Genomic DNA, 8,503 nt, shown 5'->3' on the forward strand with positions numbered 1-8,503 from the left:
TTCCAGATTTCTTTGTTTTTATGCACCACAGCCATGCAGCATGTGCCCTCTACAATACCCACCACAAGGTTCACCCAAACTCCCACCCCCCACCCCTATAATATATATTCTTGATGTGTTAAATTTTTATTGTTGAGCTGTTTCTACCTCCAATAATATTTCTTGTCTTACGATCTATTTTATTGGGGCGCCTGGGTGGCAGTGGATTAAAGCCTCTGCCTTCAGCTCAGCTGGTGATCTCAGGGTCCTGGGATCCAGACCTGCATTGGGCTCTCTGCTTAGCAGGGAGACTGCTTCCTCCTCTCTCTCTCTCTGCCTGCCTCTCTGCCTACTTATGATCTCTGTCTGCCAAATAAATAAATAAAATCTTTTTTAAAAATCTATTTTATTTTACTTTTATTAAGGGTTTTATTTATTTATTTGAGAGAGAGAGAGACCGTGAACTGGGGGGAGGGGCAGAGAGAGGAGCAGAATCTCCACTGAGCAGTTAGGGCTGGATCCCAGAACACTGGGATCATGATCCTGGGATCATGACCTTGGGATCATGATCTGAGCTGAAAGTAGACACTTTATGGACTGAGCTTCCCAGGCTCCCCTTATGATCTATGTTATTGATAGAGTCATTCCACTTCTATAATGTTTACTATTTACATTCTTTTTATTTTCATTTTTAATCTCTTTGTGCCTTTAAATTTAAGGAGTGTCAGCAGCACAGTTTGGGTCATTGGAAGCTCCATTTAAAGCACAGTATAACCATTCATCCTTTAAAATCTATTTCCTTATCTCTTTTATTTATTCTAATTCTCCACTCCCTTTTTTCCTAATCTCTAAAGAAATCATTACGTGTTAATTTTGTCTTTTATTTTGTATGAGTTCATATAAAATGTATAGTTTTATAATGTGTATATGTTTTAACTTCAATAAATGTTACTGTGTTCTCCCTCATTCTGTTTCTTGCTCTTTTAGTCTGAACTTCCCTTAGACCTTGCCAAGAACATGGGCCTTATTGGCACATTTGTGCTCCTTTTTATTAAAAAAACAAACAAACAAAGGATCCAACCAGATTAGTCATCAGCAACCACTGCTGGCAGGCCAGATCTGGCCCCACACTTTTTTATGAAAATAAACTTTTTTTTGAACACAGCCATGCCCACTCATGTGTGTACCATCTATGAATGTTTTCATGCTACAATGGTCAAGTCTAGTAGTTGCCATAGAAACCACACCACCTACAAAATGAATGATATTACTATGTGTGCCTATACAGAAAGTTCACCAGACCCCTGAACGGGATGATCCATTACAAACCCCATTTTCTCATTTGCCAAAATCTTCCTTTTTTCTGTCATTCTCACTGAGGGGGATTATGAGCTAATGGAGGAAGGCAAACAAGCAAACATTTACCATGACTGCACAGCTTTTCCGAAGGCAGCTTTCCACTTCAGAAACCCAACTTGAGGTTACGTGACGAGGCCTCAGCACTGGCAGAGCCTGTCGCACATTGGAAATGCTCCTTCTACAAGCTCCATGTCAACTCCTCTGGATGTTATGGACTTGAGTAATAATGTCTTGGTGTTTAAGACTGCTTTTTAAATCAGTCCCTTAACTAATGTGGAGTAAAAGAAGAGGCTGCTCTCAGTGAGAACTGTTTCTCACTCTTTATACTGGCAGTGTACCCTTATATTTTTTAATATTTTTACCCATACTATACATTATTGTAAAAGGCTCCAGGCTTCGGGGGGGGGCGATTTAAAAATACAGAAGGCACAAATTCTTGGGGATTAAAGTGGGGCGGGTGGACAGAGGATCCAAAGCTCTTAGCATCAAAGGTCTTTCAGAGCGTTATTACTCTTCTCTGTTCATTATTACTCTTTTGTCTTATTATCCTGGTCTAGACATCATCTCTTACTGGTGTACTTTAATAAAGATGCAATTGACAAGGGTTAAGTCACTGTGTAATACAGTTCTAGGCGGACAGTAGACAGTCATTAAATGTCCGTTAAATGAATGCATGGCCATGATGGGTGGTTTCAATGTAATCTCAGCTTCTAGAAGCTTTAAATGTTAAGGAAAGTACTGGAACAAGCATTCGTTGACAGGCATCCAGATGAGTAACCACAGCATGAGAGGAGTCCAGACCTGAATGGACAGTGAATTATGCTAAAGGCCAACAATGGCCAAGGGTTGGAGGGGGCAGTGTAGAGGGGACACAACAAAATATCAAAACAACTAGCTTCACTGCAGTTGTACTTACACTCAGTTGGTGTAGTTAGCATCAGGCTAACTGTCTTGCCATTATTAACCCTATGAATGTCCATTACTTCTACATGAATTCTAACAGTGCATTCGGATTTCACTTATCTTTTGTTCCTTGGCAAGGATTCAAATTGAATCAAGACCTCCTTATATAAAATTTATATATTCAAGTCAAAGGGCCACTTACCAAATTAACAAATAACCAGTTTTCCTCAGTAAATATATATATATCTGATCCATGAATATGTTATTTATTCTTTACTTTTGCTATTTGGTGCTTTTGGTTGTGCAATATTCAATATTTACTGAAAGACATAAAGAATAATATTGCAAACATGCATTTACATGCTACCCTACTTGACAAATAAATCATTTTCAATCCAACTGAAGCTCCTAGTGGTCTCATCCTTGATCACAGAACTCTTCTCTCCACTAGATGTAACAACCTTCTAGACTTCAGGGATTATTATTTTCATGTACCTTTCTATAATTTTCTAACATATATTTTCATCCCTAGAAAAGCTAGTATTTCCTATACACTTATAACCTGCATGTAACTGGTATCAAAATTTAGGTGTTTGGGGGCTTTTTTTGCAAATTTTACTTCAATCAGCATTATATTTTTGAGTTTCATCCATAGTGATACAGTTAGCTCTTGTATAATATTCTATTATATAAATATAGCTTCTTTTAATCAATTCCATTTTTTGATTATTTAAGTTCTTTCCAACTTTTTTTTCTATTATAAACAATATTTTTGTGACTACTCATATACATGTCTCCTTATGGACATGTGTAAGTTTCTATAGAGTGATATTGAATAATGACAACATTGATACTATTGCTATGAGAAATAAAACATGCAGCTGAGAGTTGCAAAATGTAACTTCTAAGTATGTCAGATATATTAAATCATTTCAACCCCACTTCAACCCAATGAAATAGATCATTATTATCCTCATTTTATGCATACAGAAAACATAAATGGACAGTTGATGGGTCTGTGATATGTAAATTTTCAATTTTACCAGATATTGAAAATTATCCTTCAAAGTGTTATAATAATTTCCATATCCATTAGAGATGTATGTCAGTTTTTATTGACTTACATTCTTGCAGCTCTTAATAACATCAGACTTGATGGAGTGAAAAGAAGGGCCACATGCACCCCAATGTTCATAGCAGCAATGTCCACGATAGCCAAACTGTGGAAAGAGCCGAGATGCCCTTCAACAGACAAATGAATAAAGAAGATATGGTCTGTATATACAATGGAATATTACTCAGCCATCAGAATGGATGAATACCCAAATTTGTATCAACATGGATGGGACTGGAAGAGATTATGCTGAGTGAAATAAGTCAAGCAGAGAAAACTGATTATCATATGGTTTCACTTACTTGTGGAGTATAAGAAATAACATGGAAGACATTAGAAGAAGGAAATGAAAAGTGAAGTGGGGGAAATCACAGAGGGAGACAAACCATGAGAGACTGTGGACTCAGAAACAAACTGAGGGTTTTAGAGGGGAGAGGGGTGGAGAGATGGGTGTACCTGGTGGTGGGTATTAAGGAGCATGGGTGTTATATATTAAGAGCAATGGGTGTTATATGTAAATAATCAATCTTGGAACACTACGTAAAAAGCTAATGATAAAATGTACGGTGACTAACATAACATAATAAAAAATCATTCTAGAGATTAAAATACATATTTGGGTATTATATGTGTTATTTATTTGTGCCAATAGCTTGAATGAGAAAGAGAGTGATCAAAGTAATTCTGTCTTAAGAGTATGGATGAGTAAGGAAACCCCGAGTCTGGGAGTTTGAGACCCTAGTAAAATGCCCCACAGAGAATTATACATTATTGATTGTTGGCACATGCCTGTCCAAAGGTTCCAAAGGTGCAACCATATGCTAGTGACAGCTCTGTTTTCTTAACACTCACAGGGCTATTGAACACAAAAGGGAAAGTCTCCACTAAAACTCAGAGTATAGAAAGTCTCATCTCTAACTTTCAATGCTCTCCCAGTTTGAACATATATAATTTTACAGTGAGTGACAAAAACTTGAACACCCCACATTCTCTTTCTTAGTTGTGAATAATTTAAATAGCACAGAAAAATAAAATCAGTACCTTTGTTTAGAAAACCTAAAATGTCCACTTCTCCCCAGAACTGGTTAATTTTTTTATACTTCCTGCAAAAGGAAAGAATGTTTATTATATATGTTTGATCGATGGAGAGATATACTCAAATTATGAACATAAGGAGATTAAAGATCTTTAAAATTGTGGTCAAAGCAGATAAAAATAAAACTTTCCAGCTCATGGAGGTTGTGGGAAATGCCATTTTCCATGAACACACTTACATTAACACTCTAAGTGCGCCGAGACTCAAAATCCCACCGAACGGAAAATTCCCATAGTGTGGGAAGTGGGCTTCTTACCACATGGGCAGCTGAGGCCCTCCTCATCAAAGGGTCCCTCTGTATTCAGCAGATTTCAGAAACTCTAGTATTTCTGTGAGGGGGTCATGCAAACATACTTGACTGAGTAAAAGTGAAAGGTATGTTTTGCAAAGAAATGAAGTTCAGGTCATTAAAAGTTAGGATATGCTCACAGCAGCAAGACAAGCTATATTTCAGTCACACAGCCTATGTTATTGTGGCAAACTCCTTTCCCCACAGAAAATTTAGAGGTATTATGGCCTCCATAAAACAGCAACTCCTCCTCCTCAAAGGGAGCATTTTGCAACTCTGAAAATTCAGATTCCCTATTGAGTTTTACAGAAGAGGCTTTCTGAGGCCATGAAGCACCCCCTTCTGGTCCTGCAATTCCAAGGAAAATATCAACAGTAACAATAGAAGCTTCCTTCTTTTGTTTCTCTGTCCCACCCACGTTGAAAAGATCTCTGAGTTCTTCAAACATCAACCTGGATTATTTAATAGAAAACAGGAGAGAAAAAAATATCTCTTCTGGGGTCAAAAAGAGAAGCCTGGGCTTAATGTTGTTATTATCGACCGAATCCCTCAGCTCAGGGAGGGAATGTCTTCTCTCCCTCTTGCTTGGAAATAAGAAAACCTATTTCATGGTAGGATCTTGGTCATGAGGGTTTGGCTTTTAAGTGACTTAGTGATGATAAGCCAGTCCTTATTATTCCGTGAAAGTAGATGGAGATGGCCATGATATTTAAATAAATTAATTAATTAAAAGTAATTCCTTTGAAAATAAATCTTACTTTTGTGTTTTGATTTAGCCACTGTATGTCTATTCTCCATTAGGAAACTTGTTCCTGAGCTGTCCTAAGGTATCTGAGCTCTCAAGCTCTGTATAACATAGGACTGCTGGAGAACCCATCCCATGACAGAACATTCTAATTAGCAAGGTGTCTGCTAATGAAGAACTCAGAAGCTTATGTCTTTTAAATTAACTTAATGCCAAAGAAGAGATATTACAAGGCATGCTCTCACTCAAGAGTATGTTTGGACTATGAGAGGTTTCCAGAGGAGTCATCTGATATTTCTTGTCAATTGAGGTGGGTAGTTGGGGGTCCCTGGGATGACAAAAGATCAGGGAAGGAAGGTGGAAAGATAAAAGGAAGGGAAAGAAGTGGGAGGTGACTGTGGGCAAGTCAGAGGATTTGCACAGTTGAATGAATCTCATCTATTAAAACAGTTCGTGGTTTCCCGATAAATCAGCACATTCGGAAATCTCTTTTCCTCAAGGAAACCTATATTTTGTTATCTTGAATACATTTTAAGCTATTTCTTTTTAAATTATAGGGAACTCCAAGGAATCATATTTGGAGAGAAGGAGCAACTTAGATGATCCTAAAGATACTAAAGAATAACAATTGCTGGCTAATTGAACATAATAATTAAAAATTAATTAATAAACAATAATGATTAATTTTGGAAAATGGGCTCTTGATACATGCATGTATCTATCAAAACAAACCAATAGCCCATTCCCAACTCGGTCTTATAACCTCTGATCCATGGTCCGTGGCATGGACAGTAGGGGAAAAAGCCATAAATTAGGCAAGAAATTACATTTTAAGAGTCAAAAATTAGAGCCAATATTGTTGGTCATTGTCTTAGTTTGAGATCTACCAGAGGCAGATGTTAAGGCAAGGATCTGAGATGGGTTCTGAAGCCAGCTGGGAGGGGCTGCAAAGAGACCAGAAAGGGGTGCTGAGCAAAAATGGTGGGAGGCAAATGGGGAATGGGCAATGGTGAGGGGGAAATCTGGAATTTAACCAGCTAGAGAGAAGCTCTAAAGAGAGCCTTGAGGAGAGCCCACGAATGATGAACTAGAGAGGGAAGCTGCAAGGAGCCTGGGTGAGCCCAATACTAGGGTTTAGGAAATTTTAGGTGAAGAGGGGCAGGCAAGTTCTGCTTCCCAACTAGGCATCATCAACTTTAGAGATTTTAAAGGACAAAGTTCAGACAATCAGAGCCACCCCTGGAACTGGAGATCAGGTTTCCATCTCTTGGGATGGCAAGCTCAGCTCCCTTCTTAGCTCATTCCAAAAGCCATGGGCAAATATTTGGTAACACCTGACTCGTGAGAGAAGGAAATGGGATGCTGCCTGTTTACTTGCCAAGCAGGTGAGAGACAGGACAGCCAAGCCCAGAGGGAAAGGTGGGCATTAGAAGTACTTCCCGCACCCCCTCCCTGCCCCATAGGGCTTATTTTTTTTTTTTTAGTTAATTTTTTTATTAACATATAATGTATTATTAGCCCCAGAGGTACAGGTCTTTGAATGATCAGACTTACATACTTCACAGCACTCACCATAGCACATACCCTCCCCAATGTCCATAACACAACCACCTTCTCCATGAGCCCTCTCCCCCCAGCAACCCTCAGTTTGTTTTGTGAGAATAAGAGTCTCATGGTTTGTCTCCCTCCCGATCCCATCTTGGTTCATTTTTTCCTTCCCTAATCCCCAAGACCTCTCAAGACCCCACTTTGCCTCTCAAATTCCTCCTATCAGGGAGATTATATGATAACCTCCCCCCGCTTCTTAGCAATTCCGTGACTCTTTCCCCTGACCCTCTTCTGAAATTACGGTGAATGTAGCCTCTTCATGATTCCCTATTAACTTCTTCAGGAACATAAAGACAGATACTTATTTCCCTTGCTGCTTGAAACCCCTGCTCCAAGCCTAGGCTCACTCCTTCAACTTATAATGGAAGCATAAGGATTGGAGTAATGATGTCCATTAGTGGCTCTAAGAGCAGAGAGGACTGGTCTTGCCTTTTAAGTTATTTTTCCCTAGGTTGTCAGCTTTTCCTTTATGCACAATGGGGAAGTTCTTTCATTCTTTCATTTTTAGCTATTCAGGAGACAACTTGGGGGAACAAACTCAAAGAGAGGTTAAAAGGAAATTGAGTTGAATTCCTGCCTGATCCCCCACTGTGGTAGGAAGAATGTGGGGGTGGCACATAGAGAAGTAAACCCCAACCCTCGAGTGATGAATAGCCAGGGCATCTGGCTGGCCTACCCCATCTTGGGAGGACTGCTCCATGTGGTTCTACTCAGCATCCCGTTCTTCAGCATTCCTGTTGTCTGGACCCTGACCAACGTCATCCATAACTTGGCTATGTAGGTTTCCTCACATACAGTGAAAAGCTCAGCTACCGGCACACTGGGAAGAGATGGGAGTATGGGATCCAACTTATGTCTTCCTGCAGATTCCACAGAATCTCTTCTAGTGACCCCTACCTCCTGGCCAGCTTCTACACCAAGTAGGATGCTGTTCATTTCCTCGCCAACACAGCCTCATGGCTCAGAGTACTACTACTGCCCAAGTTGCCCCAATTCCATGGGACTCATCTCTCTTTGATCAACAAACACTGTGGGATGTTGTACCAAAGCACTGTACCAAAGCACTGTAACATCTTTCCTTCTCCATTCTATTTTCTGTATCTTGAAAGCCTGAGAACTATACCACCTTTCCCAAGCCCCAGGAAGAGAACAAGTGGGAAAATGGAGCTCTCTGGGTCCCATCCGGCAAAGAGCAGGTTTCTTTGAATCAGAAAAGGTGGGAAAGACAAGGGCCAAATCACTCTCCTCCACAGCAGGAAGCTATGTTTGGGCAGCTTGTCTGGTAATTAAGTTTTTCCAGATCTTCCATCCCACCACCTTCCAGCTCTGTTTTTCTGTGTATTTTCCCTATAATAAATAATTTTTTAAAAGAGAAAAAAATTTTTTTAAATAAATAATTTAATTTTTTTT

The 8,503-nt window shown here is 39.4% G+C and overlaps 1 pseudogene; it reads left to right on the forward strand.

The window, feature by feature from the left end:
• Window positions 1-6,402: 6,402 nt before the first annotated feature.
• LOC101687796 lies at window positions 6,403-8,299 on the forward strand (annotated as a pseudogene).
• The last annotated feature ends 204 nt before the right edge of the window (window positions 8,300-8,503 follow it).

The sequence above is a fragment of the Mustela putorius genome, unplaced genomic scaffold (genome assembly GCF_011764305.1).
Source record: "Mustela putorius furo isolate JIRA1106 unplaced genomic scaffold, ASM1176430v1.1 tig00000253_pilon_pilon_pilon, whole genome shotgun sequence".
NCBI lineage: Eukaryota > Metazoa > Chordata > Mammalia > Carnivora > Mustelidae > Mustela > Mustela putorius.